This window comes from Poeciliopsis prolifica, unplaced genomic scaffold, assembly GCF_027474105.1.
Source record: "Poeciliopsis prolifica strain line A6 unplaced genomic scaffold, Auburn_PproV2 SCAFFOLD006, whole genome shotgun sequence".
In the NCBI taxonomy this organism is placed as follows: domain Eukaryota; kingdom Metazoa; phylum Chordata; class Actinopteri; order Cyprinodontiformes; family Poeciliidae; genus Poeciliopsis; species Poeciliopsis prolifica.
The window spans coordinates 1,505,358-1,513,697 of record NW_026562381.1 but is presented as its reverse complement, the minus strand read 5'-3'; the positions used below and the strand labels follow the sequence as shown (position 1 = coordinate 1,513,697).

At 38.7% G+C, this 8,340-nt stretch overlaps 1 long non-coding RNA gene across 1 annotated transcript; it reads right to left on the bottom strand.

Annotated features, from left to right (window-relative positions):
• Positions 1-4,057: 4,057 nt before the first annotated feature.
• On the bottom strand, positions 4,058-6,912 carry LOC129360309 (uncharacterized). Its single transcript, XR_008606015.1, has 3 exons — positions 6,848-6,912; positions 4,864-4,980; positions 4,058-4,779 (listed from the first exon to the last, which is right to left on the bottom strand). It is a non-coding gene; the product is annotated as an uncharacterized LOC129360309 (long non-coding RNA).
• Positions 6,913-8,340: the final 1,428 nt, after the last annotated feature.

Below are 8,340 nucleotides of genomic sequence, written 5' to 3'. Positions count from 1 at the left end.
GCAGAACATGACATCGGCGTCTGGATGATTTGGCAACAAAATTCAAGCAGTTCATGAAGAGGACAAAAGCTGGTGCTATATCCACCAAATCTACCTGCAGGACAGCACGCATCACAATCATTGGGAAGCAGTTTGTAGCAACAATAATGATACTAATTACTACATAAATATTTTGTTCCTGTAGTCTAGTGGGATAACCAGGGATGTTTCAGGATCCAGCGCTGCTAAAGTGGAAGCTCCATCATCTGCATCATGCAGAGAGTCGATTACTGGTTTCATAGAATCTCATACTCTAGCTTCACCAAAATGGAAAAACCAGAATGGATGACAAATAAATGGATCCCAAAACACCAACGACCAAAACGCTTGGGTCAGAGATGACATTCTATCTGACAACTGTGGCTGGAAAATCATAACAAACTCGGCGAAACATGGCTTGACATGACAAAGAAACACCGAAAATGTTTCTCTAGGTCTGTAGAGAAACACCTAGGAAGTGTAAGATAAAGTCAACTAACTAACTAACTAACTAACTAACTAACTAACTAACTAACTAACTAACTAACTAACTAACTAACTAACTAACTAACTAACTAACTAAAGTGCAGTGAATCACATAATTGAGGCAACAGAAGCAGAATACATTTTTCCACTGGCATTTTATTATGATTTATCTTGGATGAGGAGCTCCAGGTCTTTTCAGGGGAACTGAAAAGTGTTTTTTTTAAATAAATCATTAAATATGGTTGTTGCAAAATAATAAAAAAGATTACTCATTTAAATTTCTTTTTAACACTTAATATTGAAAAAAGTATCACTGGATTTTCTGTGACACATCAATTATTGACAAAAATGTTCTAGATCAGAAATGAGTCCCTGTTGTGAAAGTGTTTTACTAAATGATATTTATGCATTATTAATATTCTGAGGTTTTATTCCAGTTCTCCTGTAAGGTTTCAAGGCCTCCTGTCCATCACCCTGATCTCTTGCTGCCTCCAAAGATTCAGAAAAGCTGTTAAGAATAACAAACACATGCCGTACATTTGAACTTCTGCAGCAGCAAACATCATAAATTCAGTTTTACGTGGATCTCTTTTGACCAGCCGTGCTGCTTGATTAGAAAGAAGACATTACAGGAGATGCGTGCTCAGCAGTCAAAAGTATAACAGCCTCGTCTACTGTAACACCCATGTGTCTTCCCTTCGACATTTTCATCTGCTATGCAAATACAGACCCAATGGAGCCAGTAATCATTCATCAGGAAACTGTCTCCAAATGGTAACCGCTTCTGTCCTGCTCATTCATTATTCATCACCAAGGATGGGTCAGGCAGCCTCATTCTTCTGTTTATCTGCCTCACTCTGAGCACTGGAATAAGGAAAAGTCCAATGCTCACTTGAGAAGCTGTCTCCTTTGAGCCGAGGGTGAGCCTGTGTAACTTGGCTCGCTTCTCCTCCCTTGGTTTCTTTTTCTAAAACACCTCGCCTGTCCCTGATACCCCTCTTCATTATGCGTTTAATGAGAAACCCCTGCGTACACGGCACAGAACACAAGGCGAGCGCACATTTCACAAATAAAAAAGAGAAGGATGCATTTAGAAGCAGCTGCAGGCAGAGTTTCATCACAAATGTGACAGGTGTTTATGACCGCTGCTCTTTGTGAGTCACATCACCTGAGAGGAACTTCATTCACATCGCTCGTCTCTCTGCTGCCATCACGTGTGGCGTTTAATTCAAATTACACTGAAGAGGCAAAAGCAACGACTCGACATGTTAACCTGGCGGAGGAAGAAAAATGAGCTTCCTTGAACACAGCAGCATAGTGCTACTGTCTCGCCTCCATCCCTGCAGGAATTCCCCGTCTGTGTATTAATAACCGCTTCAAAGTGAACACACTCCCCTGAATGTATTGTGCATCCATTTGGAGGCTATCTTTCTCTGTTATGAGCCCCCACACACCCCCAAAACAGGCTTTATGTGAACTTATTAAAGCAGAAGACGAGCCAAACCTGCTGGCTGTATCCGCCATCATCGACGTTAACCATCCAGAGTTTTATAGCGAAAAAACAAACAAACTTCCTTTTGATGGAAGATTTTCCTGCAAAGGGTTAAAATCAAATCAGTTGGAAGGGTAAACTGTTTGTTTAAAGCCTCCAAACTTTAGACTGCTAATGAAACAAATCCAAAAATAATATATGGCAACTGTCTTCAACTTGTCTGATGAGCTGAATTTATGGCAGATGACTTTTGCCCCGTGGCGACAGCTTCAGCGAGGGATGTCAGAAATGTTAAGTTTTCAGCTGTAACGGTTTTGTCAAGTTTATAGAAAGGGGCTGGGTACATCCCCTCCAGTGTGTCATCATACTTAAATGGAGCATTGTCTAGGCCCTGCAGCTCCCTCAGATAAAACTGCCTGTGGTGCAATTTCCCAGGACCCCTCAGGGCCCATAATTCTCTTTGTAGGTTGTCTGACAATTTGCTAAACAGTGGAAACGGGGACATGGGAAGACTGAGGAGAGCTGCAGCTTGCAGAATCTTCACTGCAGATGTTCTGCTTTGTGAACCATTCGGATCTTCTGTGTGCAGAGCTTTGCCTTATACTCTTTCACATTTTGTCTCCTTTCAACAAAGACACACAAATGCAACAAGCTTACTCTAGAAGCAATCTAATTATTAAACAGAGTCCACCTCCGTGTAGCTTTAGTGAAGAAAAATAAATAGAGAATCACAAAGACAAACGCACACAGCAGACATGGCAGACAATGTGCAAGAAGCTTCACAAAACAAAGACATGGCTGACTATCAAAACTGGAAGGCGCGGTAAGAAGAGTATTAATCAGAGAAGCAGCCAAGATGTCCATCATTTCTGTGAAAGAGCTGGGAAGATACTGGGCCTATATGGAGAATTTGCTGACACATATTTTTCTTTTCTTTTTTTTTTTAGAAACTCAAATCTGGCCTTTGTAGCAAAAGGGTAAGAATCATTGAAGGAAAGACCGCAAAAGGTCCTGTTTGCAGATTTATTTTGCATTTTAGACAGTTTTTTTTTTCAATTAAGATTGTGTGTGATCTTTTTGTTAATTTTATGTGACCTCTGTCCACAAATATCTGTCACTTTGTTGTAAATATCATTCTTGTTTGCCTTTATTTTGAGTTTCTGGCTGCTTCGCTGCAACTGATCGCCGAGGAGGAGAATCATCCTGGAATGCTAGTTGCCTTCTATGCACTACTTATTTTCATTTTAGCCATAAAAGTGTCTAAATCATATGGAAAACTAATTTATAAAACAGTCAAATGGATAAATTGATTTTCTAATATTATTGTCACTGTCTCACTTGCCTCCCCTGACTGCAAGTCAATGATATACTCGCCTTTTTGTTGTTCTCACATAAAATCCTATATGAAAATGTGTTATTGCAACATGTCAAAATGTGAAAAATGTTTCTTTTAAGTGGCTGTTAAAGTGAGAGAAAATGTAAAAAATGTGCAGCAAGATTTCAAGAAGCTAAAAAAAGCAACATTTTCATTCTGACTTTCCTGAATAATTTCCAGTCCTTCACAGGTTCATCACATTGCAAATTGACTACAAACTATGAATGATGTAATTCCAGCAAGCATGAGATGCTTGGAAAAACAAACATGTAGAAAAACAAGTCCTGTAATGGTGCTCAGCATTGCCCCGCAGTTGTCGTGTTGCAGACGTGATCACGAGCTCACATCAAGCCATCTGCAGTGCTGCAAGCTATCACCATGCCACTCACAAGGACAAAAGTTACACAGAAAAGCCAAATTTATGCAAAAATCTGTTGTGTTGTCTGTAAAAAATGTCATAATTGTGCCTTTGTAAGTTTATTTTTGGAAAAGCAAGGCAGTCACAGAACCTATTCTTTTTTTATTTCTCACAATTTCCTCCACATTCTTCCTCTTATTGCAAACAACTCACAACCAACTAGTGACTGTAAGAGCAAAATTGCCTCTTACGATTTAGGCTGGGATTGCCGGAGGGATGGCCGGAGGGAACTAAATAACAAATGAGAGAACAGGATGAAAGACGCTGCTTTAATTCACCACAACTGATTTGATAATAAAACTCGCAGTAAAGCCAATTAAGTTCTTGGCGAGTTCTGCCATTGTGGATGTTGAAGTTGAATTGAGAACCAGTGTGTTGTCTGTTATTTAATGATGTAATTTAGGAATAGTTTTAGCGATTGGGATATTATACTGAATAAGAGAGCAAATGCTAGTGGAATCATTACCTCACCAAATTAGAAGTTGTCAGTGTTTCTGTCTCATTGAAAAGTTTTATTTTAGCTCTGAGGGTGAATTTCCATTTCGAAATGAGCTTCAGGATTCCAAGGTGACATGGAGTAAAAGTCAATTCTTCACACAAAGGAAGTAATTAATTAGGATGTCAAATTCAGGGAGCATCCTCACCTTCATTTTTCTTCTTAATTGGGGAGTAATTTAGAAATTTGAAAGGTGGCAGATCGCATTTAATAAAGATTGACACCTGTTATTTTTTTCCTGCCTTTGCCACCCACTGCTGACTCCAGTTTATTAATGGTCATGTCCTCCTGAAAGGCACAGCCGCTTTCTCAGAGCGCGCTGTCAAAAGGGTCATGTCCCGACACGGAGCAGCGATTGGTGGGCTGCTGGGTGCCGCCCTTAAGGGCAGAGCTTTATGACAGAACGGGCCGCTCTTGTTCTGGTCTGCTCATATCCCGTGGAACAGCTGTCTCTCCCAGAGTGATGACTTCATTTTGACCGCTCCCAACGCCTCCTGAAAGTCTCCGCCATGTTATTGCCCCATGAAACCAATAAAGGCCTTAACATATGTTAGAAGTTCAAAAACGGGTGTTTTCACCTTTCACTCTGAACACGCTGGGAGGGATCAGCTTGCACAAAAAGATGTAAGCTGCAGTCTGGTTATTGAGGGAAGATTAATTGCTGTCTGCTCTCTAGCTGAACTTAATCTTGAGTCCTGAAAGTGTGCCAGTGGAAAATGAGTTAAAACATACAATTTTACTTGAACTTTTAAGGGTTTTATTTGCATTCAGAATTGGTTTAAGACACATGTGTCAAACTCAAGGCCCAGGGGCCAAATCTGGCCCGCCATAGCTTTTCATGTGGCCCTCTAGACTCTGGAGGGACACGTAACAAGAACCTTAAAAACAGTTGTGTCCTTAATTATTATTTTGTCAATCAAAATAATTTGAAGCTATTTTCTGTCAAACTACATCAATGTGAAAAGAGGATGAATATTATTTGAGCTTAAGAGTGACTCATCGAATTGCAGAGACAGCTATTTGTAAATTTTACAACAGTTTTAAGGGGTTTTATCGCTACATTTTGGCTCAATTGGCCTTTGCGAACACTCATTATTTTTATATTGTCCAAAATGAAAATGAGTTTGACACTCCTTGTTTAAAATATAAACTCTTAAAGTAGGATTTTACATTTAGCAAAACGTTTTTCACAATCAAATATTGCCGCTTAAACTTCTTAATCTTTCAATCCTACAAAAAAATATAAATTGTTGTGAATTGATGTAATAATAAATGAGTGAATATGTGAAGTGGGAGGACAATATTTTGTAAAAATAGTTGGCTGTGCACATATCCCTCTACTTTTAATGAAACTAGTTGCCTAGTCACTAGTTAGTCGACTTTACACACATCCGACCTCAAGTTCACATTCCACCTACTACATCTGGGCTGTTTTTAATTTGTTGTGTTTGTTTAATAAAGGATTCTTGATTCTGTGTGTATTTTAATCTCGCTATAAATCGGCTGCTTAGAGAAGCACCACGGCCCTTTTGAAAAAGGCCATGAAGAGGGAGGGACACAGCGGACAGGTCAGGGATAAAGATATGAAGACGCTTAAAGCACACATACAAATCTATAAAAACATGGTGGTCCACCTAAATTGACAGGAATGACTTAACCAGATGAGGGGTCTGCTCCACCGAGCTGCAGAATTAAGACATGTTTGTAATCTCTGTGGCATTGGCAATCAGAGATGTGAGAACAATTAAATTTTTGAAAACAATTTTGTTATCTGTGTGCTTGCATCAATGCCCAACACAAGTAGAGGGATATAGGCAGCCAAGAGAGAGCAGAAGGTCAAGAACATATGTTTTTTTTTTTTGCTTTTCAAACTTGGATTTGACCTCTTTTCCAGCGCTCTGCTCCGTTTTCCAAAACAAACTGAATGCTGCAATGCTCTACTTCTGTAATGAATAAATGTTGTTTGCTACTTTTACAGCATCACATGATGAATTTGTAGTGCAGCATATAGGAGAAGAAGCTCTGCAGAGTTGAATGCCGCCACAAAACTGCTGACTCACTGAAGGAATAGTTTAAGGACAGTTTGTTCCCAGTTGGCTAATGCCATCATGTGCAACATCACTCTCTCATTTGTCAATACTGTATTCTTTTACACTTTATGTTCAGATCCTTTATCAGGCTTTATATTTGTAGGTGTAACCCGTCTATGTTTGTCTCAGGTCCAGTAGGTTGACTTCAGGACAGACACATTAAGGTTTTCTCTTTTTATTCTAACAAGAGAAAATCAAGATGGTGGCTAACATCAGTCCAGCAGCTTCTGCCTCAATAAAATACAATAAATGACCCTAAAAGAACTACGAAGCACTCAATGAGCAGTTAGCAGCAGTTCATAAAGTTAGCATTTGTACAGTTAAACATAGCTAAAACGGGCAACATTAATAATGATAACATTTAAAAACATACACAAAACAGAGAACATTTACTCAGGAAACACTGTACACCGTCAAATTGGTCCAGAATGTATTTTAAAATACCCTTGTGAAGAAAACTAATAATACATACCACAGTTGAAGACGGTAACTGAAAAAGGGGGAGGAGCTGTCAGTTACCGGTCACCATGTTAACCACCAACTGCCACGAGCAGCGTCACACAACGTCAAACTTCTTCATTCTGAGGATGAATCAACTGATTTTGACAAACTTCACATCTATAATATTGTTTAAATAAAACCCTGTTACATACGATCTGCTTTGTCTTTTCCCAGAACAAATTACATACTTCCTCCTGTCTGCATGAAAGCATTAGGTAAACTAAGTCTCGACAGAGTGCAATTAAATACATTTCTTTTGGGAAACAAGGTGTAAGAAACAAAGTTGAAAAAAACCAAATCAATAGCAGTGTTCTTTAGTGCATCAAATTTAGCTTTAATGCACATTCACTGAACACTTTATCAAATTGAAAACAAGTCTTTAATTGGGTTGCAACTCAGGCTGTCATGGTATTTATGTGGTGAAGAAGACTGTAGTGTTTAGATTGTGGTTTGAAAACAGAAAATATCCAGTGAGCTGTATTATTTTGCATAACGCCATATTGGCGCCATATAACTGGTTCAATTAGGTAATTCCTGTCAGCTAAAAACAGGAATACGAGGCCACAAGATCGCACAGACTCATACAGAGAAATACAGATTTGGAAAACATAGCTTGATCCAGTGAGTCCTGGTTTCAACTGTGGCATCGTATAGTAGGATTAGACAACAAGTAAGTATTGTAAATGACCTTATTAGTATTTTGTGTTTCCTCATTTAAAACGAGTATTTGTTGACATAAGAATTTATGCTTTTATTTTGAAAGGGTTTGAAACGGAAGTGTGATGCCAACGTCAGACAATCAACTGATAATTAACTGCTGGTAATCGCGCAGAAAGAGAGAGCGCGCAGGTCGGATTAAAACTAATTAAGGAGTGGTTCAAATTAGGGTGTAGACAGTCAGTTGGTTGGCGCTTGGTTGACGGGGAACAAGGTGAGAGTTTTTAATATGTAAATATATGTTTAGTTTTACTGTAAAACGTGTTGTTTGCTATTGGGTGTGACGGTTGTATTTTACCATTATACGACACTAATATTCGTTAATTAACCGTTAACAGTTAATATGTTGCGCTTTATTTTATGGGAGAAGGTTTAATTATAGAATGTAAGAAAAAGAATTTATATGTTAAAGTAAAATGTGAAATCAACACTGTTTGAGTTATTAATGTATTTTATTTGTATGTTTTGTAGCTCTTACGGTGTGTTCACAATACAAAGGCATTCAATAAAACATTGTGAACCATCAGTTTGAGATACCATCCATTCAACCGGGACACTACAAGTATGACTCGGTCTTACCTTAAATTATTATTTCAGGTTGGTGCTGCTGTATGTTGGAGCAACTGAATGTCATTTAAACGCGTAAATCTAAGAGTTGCAATAACCCAATCAGCTTAAACTGGTTACTTTAACATGCAAAAGGGTTTGCTAAACTCCAATGGCCTCCCGTATAGAAGATCTTAATCC